Consider the following 14,972-nt stretch of genomic DNA (forward strand, 5'->3'; position numbering starts at 1 on the left):
TATATTTTTGAACATGTATAATTGATGATTGTGGATAAATGTTTCACTATATTAGGTTCCACAGTAAGGGGATAATGATTGATAACTTAAAGTCAAATGTACTGTTAAGTAATGAAAACTTTGAAATGTGAAGTTGATATGAAAATGACAAGCATAAGTAGCTTTGCACAAGTTAAGTTTCATTGTCACGTATACTCAATTAACTGAAAAAGTGACATAGTGATGAGGGCACTGGACTCTGATCCAGGACCTGGGTTTTTTGCCCAGGCCTGTCATTGATTATCAGTGTGTTCTTGCACAAATGAATTAATCTCTTTATCTTAGAGTGGATGGGGTTCTTAGAGATTATATAGTTTAGTAACCTGATTGATCTTAATCCTCGGAATACAGGTTGGAATAAAATGTTATTCAGACATTCTAAGGTTAACCTTTATTTTGAGAATTTTCAATACTGAAGTGGGGTAAGGATTTGTAAGATTTTGTAGGATCAATTACTTGATATTATTCATCAATCAGCAGATAGGTTGGTTCAAGGTTTCCCAAAATTTATTACACCTGGTGAGCTTTTAAACACCAGTGCTTATGCAGGCATCATTAATTTACAGTCGCTGTTGGATGGACTCAAGTAAAAGTATTTTTCAAAGCTTCAGGTAATTCTAAACTTGAGAATCAATGAGTTAGTAATCATTATCAGTGGTTATTTTTTTAGCAAAAATAGGATAATATGAGTTACAGTTGACCCAAACCCCCAAATTATAGCCAAATGGGACACATTGCTTATAGGTGCCTGAATCCTTGCATCTAGAGGTGTATGAGAAATCATCCTGAGGAGTGCCCTTTTGAGAAAATTGATAGAAGGGAAGGTTTAGATATTTTCCAGCATGGTAACCTGGTCTTTTATAATTACAGAGATAAAATTTCTCTTGAATATATATGATCACACACTTTCATTTTACATGCAAAGTTGTTAATGCTCAGAGAATTAAAATAGAATTGTCAAAGTCACAATGCTCCTGAGTAGTTAAGCTTAAAAATATGTCTCCAGATTTCTGGAAAAAAATTTTTTAAACAAAACTACACCATCACTATCACTAAATGTTTTTTGAAGACTTAAGTGGACCAAAAAAATTTTTTTTCTTTCCTATCTCCATTGCTTCCTTAGAAAGATTTAGTCGGGCATAGTAACATATCATTTCTATTTTGTATAGCATTAACCTTGTCAAATTCCTTTTACATCAATTATTTCCCTTGACATAAAAAAAATTGTTTATTTTTGAGACAGAGACAGAGTGCAAGTGGGAAAGGGGCAAAAAGAAAGAGACACAGCATCTGAAGCAGGTTCCAGGCTCTGAGCTGTCAGCACAGAGCCCTACGCAGGGCCTGAACTCCCAAACCATGAGATCATGACCTGAGCTGAAGTCGGACGCTTAACCAACTGAACCACCCAGGTGCCCCTCCCTTGACATTTTAACTGTAAGGTGGGGTTTCTACTGTTGATTTTGCAGGTCAGGAAGCTAAGGCCTTATCAATATTGGTCTTTTCTATGATTGCCCATAATCTTGACAGCGCTACTACATTTAGAGACCTATCCATTATTACAGGTCTTGTCCCGTTGGCATATAGTGGAACTCAAATTACCAGGCTTCCTTGCTGCTAGGCCCTTCCAGTCAGATGCACACTCTGAGGGACTTGTAAATGAAGTGATATGCATGAGGAAGGAAACCGTGCAGATCTTTGATCTTACTGGTATTTGTGGAAAAGCCCTTCATCTTCGTGGGGCAGCAAGCACGCATGGTCAGGTGTCTGACTCAGGAAAGGCAATGGCCCTGGAAGAAGCGAGAATCTCATTAGACTTCTACCGAAGCTTAATCCTGTCTGCCTGCCTGTCTCAACAATTTGGTAAACTACCTAATAAACTTGAATAGATCCTTTTACAACTTAAACTAGTTAGAGTGGCTTCAACTGTTTGCAACTAAAAAGGTTGTTTGAGACTTGCCTGGGGTGACACAAAGGCAGAGTCGACATGTGAAGCAAAACCATGGACCTGAGAGAGCTTCTGAGGGAGGGAAGCAACGTTTTGTTGTAGACTGTATATTTAGCGTTCAGTCATGTGGCTATGAAATCAACACCTAACCATTCATAACTATTGATCACATTTTTATGAGGCTTTGGGGCATAAAATAATTTCATATTTTTAGGTAGTAAAGTTTTATGTTAAGTTTTTTTGTGTATCCTAAAAATTTCAAATAGAAAATCTGGTCCATGAGGGGGCTACTTTTGAAAACTTTGATAACTTTTGTGATTGCTTTTATGATGATTAACATTTCTGGCTTCTAATTGCTTTCCAATCAAATTATTTTCAGTCAGATTCCATGAATCTATTTTCAGTGTTCACTCCCAGTAAGCCTTCAGTAGCAGTATGTACTACTTTTTTTTTTCTTCCCCCAGAAGAACTTTGCCTGAGGGGCACCTGGGTGGTTCAGGTCATGATCTCATGGTTCATGGGTCCGAGCCCTTTATTGGGCTCTGTGCTCTCCGCTCTGGCCTCTCAGCTCAAAGCCTGAAGCCTGTTTCAGATTCTGTGGCTCGCTCACTCTCTGCCCCTCCCCTGCTTGAGCTCTGTCTCTCTCTCAAAAATAAACATTAAAAAAAAAAAAAAAGAAAGGAAAAACTTTGCTTGCTAAGTGAAAAAATGGGAACTTAGTATTCTATCATTTGTAAGTCTTCCTATTTATTGGCTTATAATCTATAATACTAAAAATTTCAAGACAACTAATATGTTCAACAACGAGGAAATGATTAAGAAATGTTACCAACCTCCTGTTGTAGAGTACTATACAGCCAGGAAAAGCAGTACTTCTAAAGCATATATAAAGAATAAGGGATGTTAACTAACTTGGATTTAAGTAAAATCTTGGAAGGAAAAAAGAAAAGCCCAGCAAGGTACAATAAAAAAAGGGGGAATGATCACAATAATTATTTAAAAATAAATATGGATAATTAGCTTAACATGAAAATTAGAAATATAGGATGCAAAAATGCAACCATAGCTATTCTTTATCTTTATGACTATACATGCATTATTGATCTTCTCCATGCTATTTATATCTATTACAACAATTTTGAAGTTTTTACAGTGCATAATTCTTAGAACTCATAAAGATAACTCATTTGCAATTTCATTAGTAGTGTTGAAAGGAGCTGGTAAATGTCTCTTCTGTGTTACCCTCTGGTATTTCCTGGAATTCTAATAAATAACTTTAATAATGTAATTAACAAGAAAGTGTTTTTTCACCTTTATTATATGCTTATGTGTAAATAGGTTCCGAGAGCAAATATCTGGTTAGTGAGTTACACATATTAGCTATTCATGCTTTGTTTTTATTGCACCAAGAAAAGAAACTCTTTTTTTTTAATTTTTTTTAACGTTTATTTATTTTTGAGACAGAGACAGAGCATGAACGGGGGGAGGGGCAGAGAGAGAGGGAGACACAGAATTGGAAGCAGGCTGCAGGCTCCCAGCCATCAGCCCAGAGCCGGACGCGGGGCTCGAACTCACAGACCGCGAGATCGTGACCTGAGCTGAAGTCGGACGCTCAACGGACTGAGCCACCCAGGTGCCCCGAAAAGAAACTCTTAAAGCACATGTGTGTGTGTGCGCACACACACGCACACACACACACACACACACACACTGCAGCTACCAGCACAACAGCTTTACCATTGGGATCCCGTTAGTTTTTTTTTTTTTTTTTAATAAAACACAAGTTTAATTATACTAGTTTTGTGTTACAATGTTCATCCTTCATGAGAGCAAGAATTTTACCTATTTAATTGCTGAATGCTTATACCCCGAATAGGGTATAGAGTACACTACGTGTTCTTAAAACATATTTTTAAATGGAATACAGTATGTGCTTGTTGAACATAATGTAAAATTTGTAATAGTATATTTCCAATCTTGATCATATAAGGTATAACTCAGTACCAATTAATTTGCTAATTAAAATTCAAATGAAGCAACTTTTGAGTATAATATTTACAAAGATCTGGGCAAACATCTTTCCATCCATAGTCACCATGAACGTTATCCTACTTGTACATCCTTTACTCATTTTTCATATTCTAGCTTCATTGAATTAAAAGTTAAACTGAATTAATTCCTTCTCGGTAGAGAGAGACAGCTGTGTGTTTCTGATTGTACCCAAATTATCTTTTCCAAGTATTGGTAGACTGAGCACCTGCTCCGCCTACAAGGTATGTATATAGAGCCTGTGTTTATAAGGATGCATAAAACCATGGTTTCTTACCTCACATACACTGACATAAGTGACATTACATCATGTTACTATTAGCTACTGGTGTTTCAGTAGTTGAGCAGAGGCAGATATAAAATGCTATGTAAACAGAAAGGTCACCCCAACTAAAGAGAATTCCCTGATAATACACTAAAGAAAGTGGCAAATGTCTATATAGAAGCAGCATTCATGAAGGGTGTCATATATATAGCTACATCTATTCTATCTATAAAAATATATGTGTGTATATATATATATGAAATAGGAGATTTTGAATGTAGATTATGAAACTTTTGACCTGGAATGGAGGATGATAAAATACTATGTGAAGAGTTTGGCTTTACACACAATGATGTAACTACCATTCAATTAAGAAATCTACAGGATTTGGAGGAAATTGTGTATAGCCTGTGTTACAAATTTTACAAAGAAAATATTGAATAAAGTAATTATGACATGATACTGATGCTGAAATTACCAAAATAGCTATTGCAATGTTGTTTTCCTCTGTGAGTACAGGAGAAAATAGCTGATATTTTGGTAGCAACAGCTCTATAATCATCTGACATAATTTTTTCTTCTCGATGGGGAAAGCAAAAAGGAGTGTCATTATTTAGCAGAATAGCACTTGCTTCTAGTCTTAGTAATGTTTCCTAAAATACACATCTATCATAGATTATTCTGTTATGTTGCATTATGATGATTAAAAGCCTGGGTTTTGGTGTCAGGCCAATTAACTTTGAGTCAAAAAAGTCCCATTCACCAGCTGTCTCTTGACAAGTTACTAAAACTTTCCATTTTAGTGTACCTTTCTATAGAATGGGGATATTGGCTATTTCTGCATTATGGGATTATTTTGTGTATCAAGAAACATTCTGAATTTAGAGCCCTTAGCTAAGTACCTGACCTAGAACATCCTCATAATAAATACTGTCACCACCATCAGTAACACTATCTGCTTCCAGTACCGGACAACCACCACTGCTACCTCGGTCACTGCCAATGCATGACCTCTCCTATTACCACAACGTTTGCAACAAGGAACGGAGCTCACTTGTCTTCACTGTCCTCAGTCCAAGCTATTAGGAATTCCCAATGCATCCATGTGTCTAGCCAGGGCTTAAAAACAAAATCTTTATTCTGGATTTGGAAAACTGCAGCTACTTCATTAACGTTTCTCTAGCAGACTGAATCGTACGATGTTTAATTGGCAATTTGTTACCTGTAATTTCCCTATAGGGGAATGGCCACGAATATGGGGGAAAATGTATGTCCAATAGAGTGGAGATATGGCATAATTCAGACTCCTAGGGTATTTCTTATCGAGGGGAAACATTGATTTCTCCTATACTTCAAATTAAAATGGAAAATTAAAGTGCATTAATTTTGTGGATTGGCCAGCATCTTTGGGGTTCATATGTTAGAAACATCTTAGACCTTCAGATATTGAAAGAATCTGAAAAATTACCTTTGTTAAAATGCTTATTTTATAGATAAGGAAGCTAAGGCTTAAACTATTGAATAAAAAGAATTTGAATAGGATAGAAATTGTGTTGGACAGAAGTGTATTAGGGTTTAATAAATAAAGAATATGCTGATTGAATCAATAATTTGGGAGTGAGAGTATTAAGAGAAAGTAGGATATTAAGAAAGAAGACTGGAGAGCTTGTATGTGCAGAGATAAGAAAAGCCAGGAACACATTTAGAGTTCAAGGAAACTGAGCAGAGGGCAGAGTGAAGACTGAAACATAGAGTCCCCTCCCTGGGTTGCCATGGTTACAGGTCTAACTTCTCTTGCTAGCTAAATATAATGGGGAAAAAAATAGATGCAAATGAAGGAAAGAGTAATTAGCCATACATATTCTGGAGAAAAAATTGGAATAGATTTGTGCCGTCTTCCAGGAAAAAAAAAAATGTCACAAAAGGATGGAATAGTATCTTTCATTAAGCAAAGATTGTACTGAGCCCGTGAGATTACATGTCTCTTGAGTTCTGCCAAATTTTGAGTTTATTTGTGCAAACTAGAGATAAATACAATGTGGCAGCTACCTATTTGACCTGATGCCAATGCTATGTGGAAGAAATCCTGGGCTGACAAAAGGAGCTTGCTTTCTGGCCATTTTAGGAGAAATGAATTAGTTATCAGCAATTCTGGCTGTTTGGTGCCTTCCCTACTCTCCTGCTGCCTTGCTTCCGTGAAGGAGGGCAAACACCCCAAGAAGAGACCCCTAAGAAGAATTGAAGTTAGTTTTTCCCCAGTAGAATAGCATTCTTTGTACAAATTCATTCGTAAAATACACATAGAGGAAGTTCTAAATGCCAGCAACAATTCTAGAAGTAGGGACAAGCAGTGAACAAAGGAGACAAAATTGTTCTTCTGAAGTTTACATTCTAGTGATGGAAGGAGACAATAAATGAAATTAATAGGTTATGCTATACACCCCTCCTTCCCACGTTGGTATGGGAGTAATCCATTACTATCAAGTAAAACGGGGTTTGAAGAGTGGGAAACATATGGAAATTTTAGAGCAGGTGACAGGGAAAGCCTACCTTGAATAAAGATTTGAGTAAATGGGAAAACTAGGCATTACAATATGAGGTAATGGAGAACCAGGGAAATGGAATGGTGAGGGCAAAAGCTCTACAGTGGGCTCATGCCTGGTGTGTTTTGGGAACAGTGAACAGTGTAGCATAGTTGGAGCACCATGAGAAGACAGTGGTGGGAATTAGAGATAAAGGGTGGAGTGCAAGTTGTGTACATCCTGTTTACATGCTGTAGTCCTCCTTTAAGTGGCAGTAGGGAAGCCTTGGAGAACTTTGAGCAGAGGCATAATGTGACCTCTCCTATGCTTAAAAAGGGGCTCTGAGACTGCTGTGCTGGAAGAGACATTGAGAAGACAAGGATAGAAACCTGGTTTAGAAGGGGCCCCAGGGTGGCTTAGTAGATGAAGCAGTGGACTTCGGCTCGGGTCATGATCTCATGGTTGGTGAGTTTGAGCCCTGTGTTGTGCTCTGTGCTGACAGACAGCTCAGAACCTTGAACCTGCTTCAGATTTTGTGTCTGCCCTCTCTCTCTGCCCCTCCTCCACTCACGTTCTGTCTCTCTGTCTCAAAAATAAACATTAAAAAAAAACCAAACCTGGTTTAGGAGACTAGTAATTGAGGCATGTGGCAATGACAGCTGTCACCACTGGTAAGCAGCTGGGATCACATAGTGGAAGGACTGAATATATTTTGAAAGAGATGTCTTTGGAATTTGTTGAAGGTCTAAATGTGAAGGGTAAGAGAAAGACCTCAGTGATGAGTCCAAGGCTTTGGGCCTAGCGAGAAGAGATGTTTCATGCTTCTAAAGCTCTCCCTCACATGGTGTCAATCTGATCTCTTAAATGAAGATAATTATCAAAAGCAGGGAACTTTTTTCCAACTTTAGCATTGAGTCTATAAATACACTGTTTAGAATGTGCCAGCTGCTTTGCTAATCATTAATCAAATGCAAGGAGCACAAGGCTCTTTATTAAGAAAGTAAAGTCTCGTGGGTGTTTTGTGTGTGTGTGTGTGTGTGTGTGTGTGTGTGTGTTTAGAGTTTATTTATTTTGAGAGGGGACAGGGGAGGGTAAGAGGGAAAAAGAGAATCCCAAGCAGGCTCCATGCTATCCGCAGAGCCCAATGTGGGGCTCCGTCCCACAAACCATGAGCCAAAATCCAGAATTGGATGCTTAACTGACTGAGCCACCCAGGTGCCCCAAGAAACTCAAGTTGTTTTAAATTAACATCTCTGGGTTAAATCACAAAGACCAGCAATGCTGGTACAATTCTTGGACAGATGAGAAATGTGGCAAGGAGTAGGAATTTTATGCAAATCATCTGCTTGATGAGTTTGTCTCTGTGTTCATGGAGTGCATTGGTGAAGAGAAAATGGAGGTATTTTCTAATTTATGTAAATTTAGGAGGAAAACATGTGAGCTAAAGACAAAGATTACAAAAGTAGATCATAATTTTATGAAGAAATATTGATTCTAAGAAATACATATGTATGTACTTTTATAGATTTGAGGATCTGTGATATTCTGTAAATTGCAAACATAAATGTTTCTTTGTGTGAGTTCTTTTCAGACTTCTCTCCATTCTTCTCCTTTTCCTCCTTACTGATACCTAGTGCTTTAAATGTCAGTACTTACAACAACATCCTCAACATCTTTGTGCATTTTTCTTCTTTTGCCATGATCTCCTTTAGCTAAATGGAACTTAAAATGACTTGGTAGAGTTTATAGACATTTCAGAGCTAATGATAAAACGAAGTGTGTCACTTGTATTTCTATTAATAATTTGAAGCTGGTGTACTTACAAAGACTATATAGATGAACTCATTTTTTAATTTTTGTTTCCCTAAGTAGATTCTTGGCTTGTCAGTCACTTGGGAAAAATACATCTCTGCTGGTTAAAACTGATTCTGTTAATCCTCAATTGGAATTTTATGCAGTACTTGACTATGGACAGAAATTATTTTAGCATGAATATAAATCCAAAGAGGGAAGGGCACATTGCAATAACACTTCTTACTCTGGAGGGCAGATCTCTTTTCTAAATCAATCCTTACTGTTTTTACCAATGAATATTGTGATATTTTATATTAAAAGGTCTTTACAGGTAATAAGTGAATTGGTTTACAGAGTGAAAACTATAATAGTTATACAGTTTAAAATGTGAAATTCCCAACTATTGATATTCCCTAACTCTGATATAATTCCTATCAACGGTTTTGTTAAACTACAATATATATTGTATTACCATATTACTTTCCACCTAAACATATGGTTATCTTTGGATGTTTGTGCTTAGGTGTAGATCTCAGATTGTACATGCTGATCTGGTAACCTATAGTATGGATGAGACTTAATCCTTTCTTTATTATTGCACCCTTAGTGTATGAAGTTTTAAAAACTAAAAAAAAATAAATACAAATAAAAACAAAAAAATAAAAAATAAATTAATAAAATAGATAAATAAAACAGGTGCCTGGGTGGTTCAGTAGGTTGAGTGTCTGACTCTTTATGGCTCGGGTCCTAATCTCATGGTGGGGAGATTGAGGCCCGTGATGCACTCTATGCTGGGCGGTGGAGCCTCCTTAAGATTCTCTCTCTCCCTCTCCCCCACTCACGTGCGTGCATGAGTGCGTGCACCTCTCTTAAAAAGAAATAAAAATAATAAAAAGATTATAAATATACTCATTGTGGGTACCAAAATGAGTATAGATGTAGATACAGTCTTCATGGATATATGTACATTTATTTGGGTACATTTTTAGATCTGACCTTCTAAGTCCCAGGACATTGGCATTTTGAATTTTAGAAATAGTGTCAGGTTTGCTTTCAAAAAATGATATGCAATATAAAAACCACGAAAAAATGACATTAGCACAATCCATAGAGCTTATTTAGATTTCACCAATTTTTGATGCACTCATTTGTGTGTGTTTTACGTGATTTTTTTCACGTGTAGATTTTTGTAGTGTCACAATTAAGGTACAGAACTATTTCATGACCACAAGGTTACCTTATGCTGTCTCTATAACCACATCCATCTCTTCCTAATCTTTTGGAATTATTTTTCTTAACTGAGCACAATTCCCTTGATATTACATGCAGGTTGTTGTACATATCAATATTTTCTCCCTTTTTGTTGCTGAGCAAGATTCCATGATACAGATACACAAGTTCATTTAACAATTCACATTTTAAAGGTATTTGGATTGTTTGGTCTGGGGCTATTACAAATAAAGCTGCTATAAATATTCATGAACAGGTTTTCCTATAAACGTAAGTTGTAATTATCTGGGGTAAATGCCCAAGTACAATTCCTAGGTTGTATGATAAGTGCATGGTTAGTTCTTTTTTAATTTTTTTTTTCAACGTTTATTTATTTTTGGGACAGAGAGAGACAGAGCATGAACAGGGGAGGGGCAGAGAGAGAGGGAGACACAGAATCGGAAACAGGCTCCAGGCTCTGAGCCATCAGCCCAGAGCCTGATGCGGGGCTCGAACTCACGGACCGCAAGATCGTGACCTGGCTGAAGTCGGACGCCTAACCGACTGCGCCACCCAGGCGCCCCAGTGCATGGTTAGTTCTATAAGAAACTGCCCAACTCTTTTCCAGAGTGGTTATATCATTTTATATTCCCAATGGCAAAGCATGGCAGTGAATAGTTTTTTCACATATTCACCACAACTTATTACTATTTGCCTTTTGGCCATTTTGATATTTTTTTATACTTTATGAGGCAGAATAAATATTGGTTGCATCAGTAGACAATTCAGATATTTTACGTATAGTAAAAATGAAAATGCGTGTACATGTCGACTGGCTATTTGAATATATAATTAAAAATGGTTAAAAAGGTACAGAAACTAACTGGTAGAGAAGTGCTGGAATTGATTCCAAAATTCGTAATATCATATTTATGCTCTGATATTTACTGGTTGCCTAACCTTTGATATGTCACTGTAGCTCTCTGATCCTCCTTTTCCATATTGTTAAAGGATATAAAATGCCAGTTGCCAAAAGTTTGGGTGAGAATTAAAATAATGCAGTTCAAGTGCTCAAAAACACCAAAGTACCATTGCTATTCCAAAATACTTGATTTGTGAAGTAGCAATAATATGATTTCATATATGTGTATATGTATATAGGTATATATATATATACATATATACACACATATGTATATGTATACATATACACACATACACACACACACACATATATATACATACACACACATACACACACACACACACACACACAATTTTTTCAGAGGGGCAGTAGGAGAGGGAGAGAGAGAATCCTAAGTAGGCTCCACACTCAGTGTGGAGCCCTGTAAGTGGGGCTAAACCTCACAATGCTGACACCACCTGAGCTGAAATTGAGAGTCAGAAGCTTAACCAACTGAGCCACCCGGGTGCCCAAGCTTTGCAATTTTTGATAGGGAATAGGACACTGCTCCTGTAAGAATCCATAATACTAAGCTAAGTTGGATACATGTGATGAGAAACATTCGGCCATGTATGACTGCATGTAATGAACAGTAAATATTCTTTCTTTAAATATACCATAGAAGAAATCAAGAAATCCTATGACCATCCATATCAAATTTGTATTGTATTGTTAGATTTTATAAATACAGAGTGTTTTTTAATTACTCTGAATGGTTTATGGGTATTTACATGAGCTGTGAGAAACAAAAGAGAACAGGACCAGTTTGGAAGGAAATCATCTAACAAATAGATATATCTGCTCATATTGATGTAAGAATAAAAGGGGGAAAACTCTTTTTTCAGTTTTTTCAGCCCCATACAATATATTGTTTTTGAAATTGTTATGAAGTCACCCAGAAAATTGCAAATGTTACTGAAAAGGCAACATCAGCTTATTTTAAATTGCTGAGCTAAGAGATTTTTATAGCCAATTCAAGAAACAGGTGTTTTTTATGATCACATTGCAATAACTGCTGTATCCCTGTAATAACTACATGACCATTCCAAAGAGAAATATTTTATTAATACTAACTAATTTCAATGATGTAATGGCCAATTAAAGGTTGTTCAGGTTGCTTATACTCTGGTGCTAATATGAGGAACTTTAGCAATGATTTTCATTGTAAAATGTTGATGATTTCCATGTATTAAAGCCTTTACATCATCTTAGAATATGTAAAATGCAATATAGTACCTCCCTCTTTTGTGTGCTTTTGCTTTCCGTGTTTTCAGTTATCCATTGTCTGGAAGTGAATAAATGATGTTCCTCCTGACCTAGGTCACTGGCCTAATGCTAAATCACAGTGCTGACATCATTCCCTCACTTCATCTCATCATGAGGCATTGTATTTTACATCATCTCAAGAAGTACAGTACAAGAAGATATTTTGAGAGACTACATTCGCATAACTTTGATTATCATATTGTAACAAGGTTACAATCTATTTTCAGTTACTGTTAATTTCTCACTATGACTAATTTATAAGGTTTATCATAGGTAAATATAGGTACATATCATAGGTACATATAGGAACAACATGGTATATATAGGGTTCAATACTGTCTGTGGTTTCAGTCGTCCATTGGGGGTCTTGGAACGTATCCTCCATGGATAAGGGGAGGGACTACTGTGGCCCACAATATATTTTATCAAAGTATATTTTATTCTGTTGTTTCCATAAACTCTTACAGTGTTTTTGTAGAAGTTTTTTATTGAACCAATCTTATGTTGGGCATATTAAGAATAGTCACTGCATATTCATTGTAATACCTCTAATTCAATTTTAAGATGATACCACGTTAGAATTGAGGTAAAATTGAACTTAATGAAGAATAACTTTGATGGAATGTTCTCTTTCTAAATCAGTGTCTCAAATTACTTTCATCCTCATGCTATTCAATGCTGAGAAAACATCTCTGAAATACATTTTATGAATAACTTCATCTTTAGTATTTGCATTTACTAAACTGTGTGTGAGTAACTATTGCTCAACTTTCTTGTTAGGTTTATTTATTGAGTTTTCCATCTCCTAACTATACTCTCCCATCCTTTTTTTTTCTTTCTTAGGCCCTACTTCATGAGAAACCTAGAATTCTTTCTTACGCATATGCATATTTTTATACACAAATCTCTTAAAGAAGCCTCATTCAAAGGGGTATTTGCTTTCATTCCTTGGTGTCTTTGTTTAGCTTATAATTTAGTTGCTCTAACTGTCTTTGTTTCCTATAAGAAAATTTTATAGCTGCATATTATTATAAGCACAAATCATGATAATATTAACCAAAATCCTACAGATGGATGCTTGGTAGTCTTAGATTTTTCAATATTTTTAGGATGCTACAAAAAACACTTCTAAATACAGTTCTTAATTTCATCCTTAAGGAAAATTCTTAAAAGTATACTATATGAGGGTCATAACTATATTGAAAAATGCTTTTCAGAACAGTTGTGGAAATTGATTATTAAACACACATACACACGTGTACACACGAATATCCCTAAGCATGGTAGGAGATTCAATTCTGTACACTTGCCAGCACAGGAGATTATAGTTTTTATTAAATTTATACCACTGTGGTAGAAGAATATGAATTTCAGTACTTACATTTAAGGTTTAATTTTTCTACATACTTGGTTATTCAATATTCTGGAATATTATTCTGAAAGTTGTCCATTCATTCTCCATTTTCTTTTTAAATGTTTGAGAGAGAATGTGTATGCACGTACAGCAAGGGAGGAGCAGAGAGATAGTGGGGAGATAATCCCAAGAAGGTTCCGTGCTGTCAGTGGGGGAGCCTGATGTGGGGCTCCATCTCACAAACCATAAGATCATGACCTGCGCTGAAATCAAGAGTTGGATGCTTACCTGACTGAGCCACCCAGGCACCCTGTACCCATTCTCCATTTTCAGTAGGATCAAAGATCATATTTGAGGAATATTACTTTGGCACCTCCTAGTATTCAGATCTATTAGGAGAACATCACAATATTTCATGAGTGAGACATGATGACATGGGTTAGGATTTGGGGGGCGTGAATATAAAAAAAAGCAAAATGGGGAAATTATGAATCACAGGTAAATGGATGTGTTTTGTGTCAGGTGACCCAGAGGAAGGTGGAACAGTGACCACAAGGAGAACTGGTCTGGGATAAGCCTCATGGGTGCATTATTGGAGGTGGAGAATTTAATTTGAGAGCATATGTACCCAAACAGAAATGGCCCATAAGCAATTAAGGATATGGGGCAATATCTGGGCACCTGGGTGGCTCAGTGGGTTAAGCAACCAACTTCAGCTCAGGTCATGATCTCACGGTTCATGAGTTCAAGCCCTGCATCAGGCTCTGTGCTGACAGCTCGGAGCCTGGAGCCTGCTTCAGATTCTGTGTCTTCCTCTGTCTCCACCCCTCCTTTGCTCACACCCTGTCTCTGTCTCTCAAAAATGAATAAATACTTTAAAATATTAAAAATATAAAAAGGACATAGGTAGTATCTCAGCTTAAGAGGACAGACCCTATTAGTTGTAGATTCATACTCCCTGAAGTATGAATCTATAGTATTCATACTAGTGTGCGAAAAAAAAAAATGCCAATGGGTAATTCTAAACAATAGGATTTGTATCTGCCTTACAAAGTTTTGATGAATTTATGTTTATATTCTACCAATGAATTGTGATTATCAGAATATTGCAAGAGAAAGCATCACATAAAGATTTGAAATAAGGATTTGAAATTATCCAAATTCCATATCCTGTACCAAAACTTTTATCTCCTCTCAATTGCAGAAACTAAACTACCTTTAAAATTAAGATAAGGTAGCTGTCTCAACAACAGCTTCCCTCTGTACATGCTCAATACTTCTGTTTTATACCTCCCACCAGAATCCTCACAGCCCAGAAACCTAGCATACTGCAATGGGGAAATGGCTGACTTTGCTAAAACTACACACGGCAGAGTGGCAAATTCTAACTGCAGAATGCGGACTGGCTCCATTCTGTCACGTGTCAGAGGGATACCTGGGAAATGTGTGTTTACTCTGCAGGTCTCAGCCTCTCTCAGGTCCATCAAGAGGGGCAGAGGGTGGAAGACTGCAGACAGACTATGTCTAGGCCGACCTCGGTGTCCTTCAGGATAGGCACTGCCACA

Source organism: Prionailurus bengalensis, chromosome A3 (assembly GCF_016509475.1).
Source record: "Prionailurus bengalensis isolate Pbe53 chromosome A3, Fcat_Pben_1.1_paternal_pri, whole genome shotgun sequence".
NCBI classification, from domain to species: domain Eukaryota; kingdom Metazoa; phylum Chordata; class Mammalia; order Carnivora; family Felidae; genus Prionailurus; species Prionailurus bengalensis.